Source organism: Lepus europaeus, chromosome 3 (genome assembly GCF_033115175.1).
Source record: "Lepus europaeus isolate LE1 chromosome 3, mLepTim1.pri, whole genome shotgun sequence".
Taxonomy (NCBI): Eukaryota; Metazoa; Chordata; class Mammalia; order Lagomorpha; family Leporidae; genus Lepus; species Lepus europaeus.
The window spans coordinates 45077105-45090920 of NC_084829.1; the positions used below are offsets into that span (position 1 = coordinate 45077105).

At 32.1% G+C, this 13816-nt stretch overlaps 1 protein-coding gene and 1 pseudogene across 2 annotated transcripts in view; one reads left to right on the forward strand and one right to left on the reverse strand.

Moving 5' to 3' along the window:
• The window catches only part of SUPT3H (SPT3 homolog, SAGA and STAGA complex component), a 493606-nt gene that overhangs the window by 431638 nt on the left and 48152 nt on the right, over positions 1–13816 (reverse strand). The gene's annotated exons all lie outside the window — the stretch shown is intronic.
• LOC133757182 (U2 spliceosomal RNA) lies at positions 13059–13156 on the forward strand (annotated as a pseudogene).

Consider the following 13816-nt stretch of genomic DNA (forward strand, 5'->3'; position numbering starts at 1 on the left):
CACAGGGCCACAAAGTTATGCATATACAAGAGGACTTCAAAAGCTCACAAAAATGCACTATGAAAAAGCTAAGAATGGACTTGCAATTTTTTTTTTACAACAAAGTAAAACTTGCCTTTCAATTTCATGTTTCTAAGAACTTTTAAAAGCACCTGTGTGTGTGTGTGTGTGTAGCACAGTAGGCAGGAGTAGGCAGAACTACTAAGGTAGTTCATGTTTAAGATTTTATTTATTTGAAAGGCAAATTGACTCACACACACAGAAAGAGAGAGAGAGAGAAAAAGAGAGAGGGAGGGAGGGAGAGAGGGAGGGAGGGAGGGAGATCTCCATCATCCACTGGTTCACTCCCCCATATGGCCATGATGGCTGTGGATGAGCAAGGCAAAAGCCAGGAGCCTGGAACTCCACCCTGGTCTCCCACATGGATGACAGGGACTCAGACACTTGGGTCATCATAGTTGCCTCCCCAGGCACAGTAACAGGGAGCTGGATTTGAAGTGGAGCAGCCAGGACTCACCAGCGCTCATATGGGACGCTGGTATTGCAGGTGGTAGTTTAACTCACTGTGCCACAATATCAACCCCTAGCTGTCTGTTTTTATACATAAACTTTACTGGGATATAGCAACATCTACTCATTTACTTATTGTCTGCTTTCAGACTTCCATATCAGAGTTGAACAGCTGACACAAAGAAACTTTATGGCACACAAAGTCAAAACTATTTACTTAACTGGCCCTTTATAGAAAAAGTGCATCTACTCCTGGTAGGGTATCAACTAATATAACACAGATTCTAAACTAACACTTGCCATATACCGATATAGATCTCTGTTCTTTAAATACCTGTTGAAAAAGTACAATTTAGTACTCTAAACAATTTAGTAATAATAGCATAATTTAATAATACTTACTTCATATGAGTGAAATTTTAAAAACTATTTGCTTAAGAGAGAAAACCCCCATTTTCTGGCTCACATACTAAATGCTCACTACAAATAGGACTAGGGCTGGCCAAGGCTAGTAGTCCAGAACTCAATCAAGGTCTTACACGTGGGTGGCAGAGACCCGACTTCTTCAGCCATTACTCCTTCCTCCCAGGATATGCATTAACAGGGAGCTAAGAATCAGGAACCAGAGCCAGGTATTGAATCCAAGCACGCCAGTATGGGACATGGGGATCCTAACTGATGTCTTAACCACTAAGCAAAACACCCAATCCTGAGTGAATATATAAAGGTATCGAATATACATGCACATATATACATATAATCTAAGATACCCACACACATTCAAAATTGATATCTATTCCATAAATATTCAATTAAGAATGAACAAATGAAATACCAATAAAAGATACTTGTTTTTATCCTCTAAAAACTTTCTGGCCTTAAGTTACTACAATACAAACTTGAAATTTTAAAAGTTAGGATTTTTAAAAATATTTTGTAGCCTTTAATTTATATTTGTGATATTTAGTTTTGTGAAAATTAGTTATATTATGCCATAAACATTTAAATAATACTATAAAATAAAATCCAAAACTGCTATGAATAGCCCAAACCATTCACTCATTTTTTAAAATTAAAATTTATTTAAACATAAATATGAATTGTCTCCAACTATCCGATTCCAAAACTCCTTAAACGCAAAATGTTTTGCCTTTCAGAATTCATTGTTTGAGCTGAAAAATAAAACGAACACATAGTATTCATTTTCTTCACTTAGATCCTCCATTTAATATGTTCACACATTTATTCTATTTATGTATTTGTCAGTATGTGGCTGACTTAATAACAATTCATCATGTACTTCTTTTAAAAGTAAGGATACTTTCTTATGTGAGTGCAACAGAATTCTCACAATTTATTACATATTCCATAGTATCAGTGATACATAATTCACATTCAATATAGCTTTTTTAATTCAGTAGTCAAACCAGGTTCATATATATAGTTAATTTCTGAGAGGCAAAGACCAAATACTTCATTAAATAACTTATTCATATATAATATGTTCTCTCTTCTTTCCACAAACTTATTTTCTGGAAAAGCTGTAGGAAAACAATTTCCCCAGTACTTTTCTGCCATATCCATTCGGCAGTGGAAGGATACTGTGATAATAATGGGAAAAATTGAATTTCCAATTGTCTTTGTAGATTTTTCTTTTTAATGACACTAACTGGAATGTAACTACAATTTTATCTTAGAAGGTTACAATCGATATATAAGAACATTCATCAAATGAAAGTTTTATGATCTGCCATGACTCAAGAAATTCATTTTAGTACTGCAATAACTTAAGAATCATGAACAATTAGCCAACAATATCATTTGATAAAGAGAAACAACATTTTCTGAAAGTCTAAGAGTGTTCTCTACTGGTCACTGAAGAAGTCAGTTGTATAAGTCTACAAATATTTTTTTAAAAGGAAAAGCCTATAGTTAAGTTGGATTAATGTTCTAATATCCCATAAAAAGCCTGGATAACTTGGTTACTATGCCTATACATTAAGAAGCTAACTTCTTCAATCATCTGCTTACATTCTTCTAAGCTTCCACAAAAGTGTAAAACTTACATTTCAAACAATGCTTTATTACACAAATATCATAAAAATATATACTTGAAATAAGAACAAGTTTCTTAATATTAATGTAATATTAATGTAAATGAATGTTAATATTAATGTAAATTAAATTAAATGAATGGTCTCTTAATTACTCTAATCTTTCAAACTGGAGCCATTTTTCACTGCTACACCAAGAAATTGAGATTTCCAATGGGAATATGTCAAATTTATAAAAACAAAAAAGCTCAATATACCAGTGCTTCATTTTAAATATATTTTCTATATTGTGAATTATGCCTGAACTCATCGAGTATTTTCCAGCATAAATTATAAAAAAGGGCTTAACAAATAGACACCTACATCTGCAATTGCCTTTATAGTGAAACCAATGAAAAAATCTATACACAGCAATGAAACTGGCATGCAAATAAAAGAACTGTCAAAACATATACTACTAAAAATAAGCCTACAATAACTATTTTAAAGGCTGTGTGTGGTCTCACCCATATATTTTGGCAAGATACACTTTCTCCAACCACAGTCAGATTCATCCAAAAGCAGTGGCACTGGAGAGCCTCTGTCTCACCTGTCAAAGTTGAAGATCGTTGTTCCAAAGACCACCATGAGTCCATGGAGAAATGCCACAGTGCTACAGCTGTTATTGATAAGCACTTTCTAAAGAAGAGAAAGACTTCAAACGATTAAGCAAATCATCCTTAACAGAGATATAGACAGACAATGATATTCACATTTAAGTGATGAGATAATTACCAGTTCTGAAATGAAACAGTGGCAACTTATATACTGGAATACTTAGAGGATCTTTCTTAAGAAACATTAACTTACAGTCTTTACTCTTCCTACTCATAACTTTCTATACATTATTTATCCATTCAAAACTCTGTCATATTTCTTTATTTAAAAAATAAACAACATCCTTTATACTCACCTCAAGTACTAAGGTCCTAAATCTGTCAAAACTGTTTAAGTCTGACTGCTAAGAGCACAGTAGATTAAGATTTATAAATATAAACTCTGTATATATTAAAACTTGATTTTCAAGAAAATGAGTTAATAACTTGTACATTGTAAAAGGAGTTCACATTTTTGCTTTATTCTATAATAAAGCATAAACTGATCAGGTAAGTTATGGTTGGATTAAACAATTACTTTGAAAAGAAATAGGTCTCAGTAGACAATTCAAGCCCCATTCCCAAAAGACAATTTAAAATAAACTGTAATGAAATATACTTGACTACATAAAAAGTTTGGATAATCACAATAAACATCTCAAAATCTAACTCATTTTTCCTTTCAGATGACAATATCCTCTAACACTACTTAATACTGAAAAAAGAGAAAGGGTGTCCTTTGTACTTTTCCAAGAAATTGCATATCTGAAAGGTTCTCACTGTCAGACAGTTTCACCTAAACCAAAGTCCTATGGCACAAAGGCAAAGGAACAGCAGTGCTCTGAAGTACTAAGATGCTCCACAGTTTCATTTACTATATTCTCTAATACAAAAGTTCTAAAAAGATTAGTTTCACTTTTCCCTAGATACATTAGCAAGCATAGTTGGGATATTATTTTTCTTTGGTTTTGTCAGTAGCATGTTTGATATAAATTTTATTAAGTGGTAGTGTATGTAACATTGCATTGTGGGTAGCAGTTTCCTGCTTTACTCTAGCCACATCCTCAGCTGTCATATGAGCATGTTTCCCATATTTTCTGCAAGTTCTCGCCTTTTTTTCCTACCAAAATGACAGCACTAAAGATGAATTGTTCTAATAATTATAAGAAAAAATGATTTATACAGTTACATTAAGTATACATCATTATGTACTTCAAAGAATAATCAAAGATAAAAATTTCATAATCCTCCTCAAGTGTTGTCATGTGAAACGTGTAAATTAACACAAAGGAAGAAGTCAAGGAATTCTGAATTAAAAAGAATTATAAGAAAGAAAATTTCAATAGCCAGATGCCAATACCATCTAACAAATGAGGTATAATATATCAGGATGTAACATTTTGCAATGACTGTTAATAGCTTCAAATCTACCAGGTATCCACGGTGAGGATGAATGTCAGAATCCCCTACTACAACTTAAGAATTTACTTTGAGACTGTATAGAAATGTCAAAACAGGGAAATAAAAATCAAAAAAGCCTAAAGTGAGGAAGGGAGAGAGGGAAGGATAGGAAAAAAGGAAGAGACAGAATTTGATTTAGTATTTTCTCTTTCAGTATCCAATTACCATATAATCTGACATTTAGACAGACATCTGCTAAAACTAACCAAATGGAGTTGTTCAAACAAGGAAACAGTGCTGCTTTGGGTTTTAACATGATATAATTAAAACAAACTAAGAAGAAAAAAAAACACTCTAACTACGAAAGTACCACAAAATAATACACTGTATATTCACACAAACTGACACATGAGCATTCAGTTGTGTACAAAGGCATACATCCATTAAAATAAGGAAGCAAAATATCTCATACATTATTTAAAATATAAAACTATACATACTTTACTAATATAAAAATATTTTAAATCATTAATATCAGACTCAATAGATACTACATAAACTTAAAAACCTTTTCCAAAAAGTTATATATCAAATTTTAAAAATTAAAATGAACCAAGAAATTAGAGAAAATAAATTATCACATACCCAGTTGAAACAATAAATTAAGAAAGTTCCTTGCTAAGACCTCATAGAATATTTTAATCCAGTTAGGAATTTCAGTTGACAACCCATTTGCTCCTATTATTTTCAACTAAAAGAACAAAATAGCAGCAAATAGAAGTCTGAAGCAATCCTTAAAAAAATTGCAAAGAAATGAGTAAAATATTGATAAGCTAAAACTATTGTATTAAAATGCGATCATTGAGAAAATAATTTAAAATATAAAAATGAACACATATTAGCATTTAAAACATTGTTATGCTATTATATTTTGAATGTTGGTATCCTAAAAAGTTTGACAAATTTTATTAAATATAAAATAAGGAAGCAAAATAACAATTCCTTGGTTTTTTTAAATTGATTTCATATTCAAAGCTGTATTTCATTTCCATGGCATTTAAAGTCAAAATGATATAGTAATGCTGAACTTGTTACTTCAACACAGCAAATATTAACGCATCCCAAGAAAAGTTTAAAGTTTTAAGGGTCTTCCAAAAGTAAAACAGCGACCCAAAAAAGTCTGTGGTGTCCATTTCTGATTATAAGCATGGTATAAGTCTATAATCAAGAGCTTTCTTTGCAGTGGCTTTTCTGAATTAGTCTCTTCATCACATGTATTTAGTCATTTCTAATGAAACACTCTGTCAATTATCTAATGTGTACCAGTTATCACAGCTGTTTTCAGCATTTTACCACAAAGTGATATTTGTTTCAAAGAAGACCTATTTCTAACTTAGGAAGAAAAAAATGTGTAGATAATGAGTATACAAATATTAAGGCACATGATTTCACTCCTTTTCTCCTGCCACAATTTCATGGACCTCACACAAGACAAGGGTATATTCAACAGTATCTACTAAGCTCTAATGAAGTAAGAATGGTGATCCTGATTCAAAGTTTACATGCAGGAAAGTTACCTGCAAAGAGAGAACAGGCAGTTAAAAGGCAGACAGATGTAAAAAATTATTAAATTCTTATCAAGTAAGTTTGGAAGGCCAAAGTATACATATTGTTAAAGCTTTAAGGAAGAGATACCCAGCAAAACATTGGGGTTATGAGATACATCAGAGAACCCTGATGCAGAAACTATAAACTTGTTCTAAAAGAAGACGACCATTTACAGCCACCTAAATTTTTTCAACTGCTTGGTTCTTCTGTTACACGTTTATATGGAACTATGTTTGGAAATTCTACAAATTATATGAACAAAACCCTCTTTTTATTTACTTTGGATAATAATGAGAGATATGGATCATACGAGCATACTTTATTTATGAAAGAGAATAATTTTTCTCTTTGCATGAACAACTTCATGTTAAACGAAAACTTTTACTTTTCAATGTAAAGTCTGTTTACATGCACAATAAGGTATGATAAATCTACATGTAAAATAAAACACCAAAATATATTTCTGTTTTTTATCACTAAAAGTTTATTCTTAAAAAGTTCAGGACATTTGAATAATAAAGGATTAAAACCATAATCATGTCATTCCAATGTATTTCAGAAAAATCAGTCTTTTTAAAGCAATTTATAAACATGTCTATAAAGATATCTTTATCTAACATAAACCAAAAGCAGATAATGAACTGTGCTAGGAAGAACATACACAAGGATACTGCAGATCCTAACAGCTTCCCAAAGTGTTTCCCTAGCCCTTACCCCAATGTATACCCCAAATAATCCTTTGTAATTCACTGTCTCCGCCCACCATCCCAGTCATTTACTTCATGCCACTCCTAGTTACTACCACACTGTGAAGAAGACTAACATGCAAATTCAGAGTGGCATGGATAAATGGCAAAAAATGCCTAGAAAATTGGCCTGTTCGCCTTTATAATTTTTGTTGAAAAATACCCCATCACTCCCAACTGATGAAAACAGGAAGCTCTATTCATAAATACAAAATTCACTGTCTATGATATATAATCATCCTAATAAGAAAATGAGTTCTATACATACATGTCCAAAGGGGCAAAAAAGGAGATAGTTTCCCAAAGATGTTTTCAATTTTCTTCTGAATCAGAATTAGCAAATCGAGACGACTAACATACTCTGTCTGTGTGCATTATTCCTTACTACACACAGCATTTTGCAATTTATTTCAAAGCTTCCATTATAAACAAAAAAAATACAGCTTCTGTTAACCCACTCCATTCTGAATTCGTAAAATCTGACACTAAACAATCTAAGTTATAGTAAGATTTGCTATCAAAAACTCTGTTAATGTCCAGGCTACTTATTAAAGAGCTATAAAAAAAATAAGTGCTTGTACATTTCCTTGAATAATAAAATTACAATCATAAAGAAAACTATGTTAACAATTCTTGCCATTCACTTAAGATCCTCAAACTAGCCATGAGATGAAGGTATACATAACATAAAAGATACTGATTACATTTAATCTATATTCTAAGAGGCAACATCTAATATTAATAAGTTTGACAGACATGATTTAAAATCTGTAAAGGAATCCCCAGACTAACACTTTTATGACAACCAATTACAGTCAAGCCCAGCAAGCAGTTTGCAACCAGACCTTAAGAAAGGTAAACTTTTTTACAATGAGTTACAGATTCACAAGTTTAAGAAGACAAGAAAAAGGAAAACAGAAGGAATCCAGCCACCAAGCAAATACAAAGCAGACCCCAGAATGTGATACAATCCAAAGATGTAAATTATTGTAAATCATCACTGTTGTTCAGAATTTCACACAGCCTCTTGAGCCAATTTTGTTCACTTTGCCACAGACAAAATAATGAACTAAAAGGAGGCAAAAAAAAAAAAAAAAAAAGGTGGGGAGGTGGGGAGGGTAGGTAGAAAGGAAAGTCCTCTAACTGCAGAGCTCTGCTCTACAAATGCTTAACCTTACAGGAGTTTGGGCTCCTTCAGCATTTGTATTCTATCCAAATCCTCATGAGTCACAAAAATTAAAAAGCTATATCCTTCTGGATGCCAGGAAAGGCCTTACCACAAGCCTTTTGTCAGAGAGAGAGAGAGAGAAAGAGAGAGAGCAGCAAGAGCAAGGGGGAAAAGCCACAGTGGTAGGCAGTCCCACTTTACTTTGAGCACTGTGAGGTCACAAACCACATGATTCTGTCTCTCCAGTAATAGTGCTTGCAAAAAAAAGGAGTTTTAAAGCTTTTGCTTTTTTGGATTGTGTGAATGCTTCATTCGCCTCACAAACAACCACAGAACCACAAGTGCGGTGCAAACTTTCTCCAGGAGGACAGCAAGAAGTCTCTGGTTTTTAAATGGTTAATCTCCGCAGGTCACTACCAGCCACCGAGACCAACAGAGTCAGTGAGTGCTCTCTAACCACAGTCTATGCAGTAATAGTAGGTCCTTCAAATATTTGCTCATTCTCTTTTTGTTTTGTTTCCTTGCTTTTCACATGTTACCAGCTACATAATTTCTTGACAGAAAAAAATAAATATAAAGTCTATGTACTCCAGACATACTGTAAAACTAAAACAAAGTTTGGGTATGGTTTGTATTTTCAGTTTAAGGCTGCAAGCAGTATTTACCAGAGAGGGTACAAGTTCTATCTGAAAAAAAAAAGAGGGACTATGGCATCAAACAGCCTCTTCAGCACAGTGACACCATGTCAGCAAAACTTCTTTTGGGGTAAGTGTTATATTTTAAAATCCTTTAAGATATAAACCTGTTGAACATAAAGTATTTCTTAAACTCGTAACTCTTCCAGATGATGGTATATTAAATATCACAATGATTATATTTTGTTGCATTAAAAATGTAATTGCTGTACATATTTGCATTTGGCATCAATAACTTAACTAATTCTCAGAGTAATGACTTGAAATAGACAAACTTAATTTTGCATTTATAAACATGTTTTCTAGAATTATAAAAATGAGGATGTTAAAACAGTAAAAGAAACAGTTTAACAGTCTCATTAGTACTCATTAGAATAAAATTAGACACTAGATTAATCAAAGTATCATAAATTCTTGACTCCGGCAGTTCCCAATATTTGAGCAAACTTCAAAAAGGAAGCAATTTTCAAAATAACAGACCACAGAATTATCTCAACATTATGGTCTACCATGTATAACAGGAATAAACTTGCAATACAGTTAATAATTTAACAAATTCAATTAAAAGAAATCTATGCAAACTTTTGAACTGCATCATAGCTACATAAGTTTGTTTTTAAACAACTCCATAAAATCGAAGTATATATTCAACTGAAAATATGACCAGTACATCAGAGCCATTTTTGAAAGAATATTTATAGTAACCCAGGATATTAAAAAGTTCACAGAAGTCTTTTAAAACGTACATGGAAGTGTACTTTTCTATATAATCTTAATTGTACATGAGCACAGTGTTACCCATATGTAAAACCTGTTACAAACATAAAGCAAGCACTGAAATATCTGATTGTTTTAATCACATTCTTCAACCTACCAAAAATAAACCTCACGAAAACTAGAGCTCCGTAAGGATGGCCTGCCTGATTTAAAAGAGCCATACCTATTAAATCATGCTGGACTTTAAAAGAAAACAGGCATAATAGAGCCCCTTAATATTTAATTCCAAGTTAGTGTTGCTACAGATATATAAATGACCTCAAATTCATCAGGTAACACGGTATGATAGTAAAATATCTAAACACTTACAAGATTCTCTTTATGATGTCCAACATGTTCTGACTACCAGGCAGCCTTTTAAACTTTTATCATTTAAAATAAACCCTTTTGCTCTGTATACCTGTATTAACTTTGCTTTGTAATTTTCAACTAACGATTGGAGAGTTTCCTTTACTCCTCCTACTTCACACTTTGTAACTGGCTACTACTACTAGAGGATCAGTCTTAGTTTAAGTCAAAGGGAAATAATTAAACCTGAACGGGAGAAAAAAGTTTCTCTTAAAGGATAAGGAAATGTACTTTGTATTTTATAGAAAATGTAAAACTGCTCTAGTGACTCCCTCAATAGCTGTGAGTAAGCCCCCTCAGTTACAATACATACACAATTTGATAATCACAGATTATTTTTAAAATGGAAGAGTGGATATTAAGCATTACTCGAAAAAATTCTATATTAAGGAAGCAGAATATAAACACAACTAGACTACATTATAGTCTATATAATAATTATAGCTAATACTTGGGAATTTTCACTTTTACTATCCAAGAAAAATAAAAACCAGTGGAAACTATTGTTATACAGAGGCATTACTGGAAACAGACGAATCAAGCAGTTGTGCTTTTAGAAAAATCCTATTTTTTAAAAAAAGAATGTTTCTAACCAGACCAGTAACAACACAGGTTACAAGAAATACTTCAGCATTAGAAGTAAGGCTGTCACAAAGAATACATTAAAATGCTTTTTATTATTTCATACTAGGAGTTTTAAATTTCTGTGACATTCTTAACTATTCTACATTATGATTTCCAAACTTGACTAATTTTCTTAGCAAGGCATAAACTAAATAAACATCATCTTCTGTTGCATATCATATTTAACATTATAACTAATTATTCCTCTTCTGAAAAGTGAATTTCACTTTTCCCTCCACAGCCCAACACACAAAAAAATAGTACCTTAGAGCTTAGATAGATAGAGAACTTAGCATGAACCTACTACACCAGACTAATTACAGGTGAGTGTGGACATTCTGTATAGGTTATCATCACATTGCAAACATTTTCCCATTCTATAATCTATTTGAAATCTAAAACCGCACTCCGAGCTTCAGATTCTTATTTAGATAATGATTATCATTAGCCCCCTAATGAAATGTCCTGAGTATGTGCTCTAATTTTGTAAAATAGTTTTTAAAAATTTTAAGCTTTTTCAAGATGAGGGACAACGCACATGTTGACTAACTGCCTCACCTCAAACATGAGTGGAGTGTGTGTGAGTGCATGTGTGTGTGTGTGTGTGTGAGTGTATGAGAGTCTCAAAGTCGATCTCTCATTATACTTTACTTTGAATTAATCAACAATTTTCAATCTGTGCTACTCTAAATTTGTTCATTATTTATCATAAATACAGCCTGTTGGAAATGATAGATGTGACTCACTTATGAAAACGGATCAGCTAAGGAATCAAATTTCCTCATAAAACCTTTCTAACTGACCACAGTAACTAACTGAACACAATGTGAGAACACTGATTTCCAAAACAATAGTTGTGGTCCATATCAATAATAGTTTCAAGATTTAATAGTGCCAAAGTTTTGTTACTTGCTTTTAAAACAAGAGAGCTAAATTCCAGAACTCTCAAAGAATCAAAAAGAACAGAAGATCACTCTAAAAAGCTAAAAATATCAACACGATTGCCAGACTCATATTATAAATTATTCTAAATTATTAATTCTTGTTTTATATGAAAATTTGTTAAATATTTCACGTTTAGTTTTTAAAAATGTTTTGAAATGTAGAAGGCTGAAAAGAAATCAGGAAAAGATCATGTAAGTCTGTGTGAACCTCCTGATAGTCCCTAAATTACACGAAAGGCATGAAATATACATGATTACATTATGATATATTTTATTTTTAAAAGCACAAAATATTAATCTTTTCAATTACATCCTTCAAGCTAATCACTGATAGTCTGAATTGTTTAAATCAGTCATGCTAAAGTTAAACTCAGTAAGATAGAAATGTTCCAGTTTGTTAAAAGAACACTGAAATATTTGATGGTTAAATAAACTGTGGGGGGTGGGGTGAAGGTAGCTAACTCATCGAAAGCAGTAAGATTTTATCAAACACACAGAATTAATCTTTATTGAATAGAACCATTCACAAATCAAAACTCACTGTACTTTAATACTTTCAAGCAGTGCTAATCAATTACAAACCTTTTCTAGTGCTTCAAAACTCATGTGCTTTCAATTTTACACACTGGTGGTCTGCAAGTACTGTATTGGGGCTGAGTTAAGACATTATGTATCACAACTTTTTTTTTCAACAAATATTCATCTAGAGGGCTTTTTTCCCCCTCTCAAGAACTGCTCACATGAAAACTGTGGTAATATTTTTATACTGTACTTCTTTGTTAAAGTAAAAGGTTAGGGGTTACCTAAATACCTCAACTGTATATATAAAAAAATGAAAAGGTAAGTATTCATATTAAAAAATCCAATGGGACTGGATCATTTATTTTTGCATTTCCTATGATTAATGATGCACTCGTGCATACTTGAAAACTGATGGGAAAACAGGCACCATCTCAAATTCCTCTCCAAAAACATGTAAATACCAGCCTTCCATGCTGTACTCACACTTGTTACAGGATACTAAGATATGACAACTCCAAGTCAATAGTGAAGTCACACAACAGCTCAGTAAAAGCATTAAGACTGCAAATGCTATTACCTAACACAAGTCTTTAGAGATATTTTTATATAAAGGGTTCACTGAGACAGTCTACCTTTACAGTGTTTCTTTAAAAATATTACACATGTGGCCAAACAGAACACCAGCAATTCAACAGGAAAAAAAAAAATCCTTCTTGCAAATACTAAAATTGTAATTGTGACAAACCATAACTATTTCTTCTAATCATCTGTCATGTCACACTTATTATTAAGTGGATGCTAAGAAAACCATAATAATTTAGGCACAGATAATAATTTAGGCACAGACTACCCAATAGACTACCTTAATGTGCTATTATTTTTCTCTCTTATCCCAAAGAACGCTGTAACTTGCACTGAAGTTAAGATTCTACCAAATAAAAAATTGTCATTAATCTCCTGTTATAAAGATAACTTGATATTTTCTAAATGGTAAAATATTCTGCCTAAAGTATGTATAAATTCTTAATCGTTTCTCGGCCTTTTGGCTAAGATCAAGTGTAATTCTTCACCAAATCTGAACTATTCAATATTTTAAAATAAATTTTTAGAAAAGGAAATCTCATATAGCAAAAGTATACACCTTACTACAATCTCTTGCTACTTAAAAGCTTTGACAGAATACACTGGTTTATGTATTTTGATGAATGTGTTACAATTCGAAATCCTATATCCTATTCAAAGGGAGTTTCCTTACAATTTTAACCACACATAACCACAAGCTTTTGTCCGTTCAACAGCAGATACACATACAACAGACCATACATTCCCACATAACTTTTTAAAGACCTACGTAACAATTGAGATTGAATGCTTTTTTATTTTATGACATAAAATAGCTTTACTTTAGGTACAATCCTTAGCAATTTCCTCATTCTCATACTATTTATTAAGGTCACAACACTCAAGGTTTGGAACAGTGCTGAATGGATATAAGCAACACTAAATCAAGTATTTTAGGCTTTTGTTACTATTGTTGATCATGAGTTTACTCTAAGACATATTTTTTCATAAACATGTTTTCTGCTACTAATAAATAGAAAGTGCATCATTTAACACAATGTAGAAAACACTCCCAAAATAAGATGAGCTACAAAATTAAAAGAATCACTTGAAGGCCAGTTGCTACACAACCATTTACTACTTGTGGTGAAAAAAATTTTGTCAATCATGTACTTCCTATAAATATTGTATATTCTTGTTAATATTCAAAAATAAAACAAAGA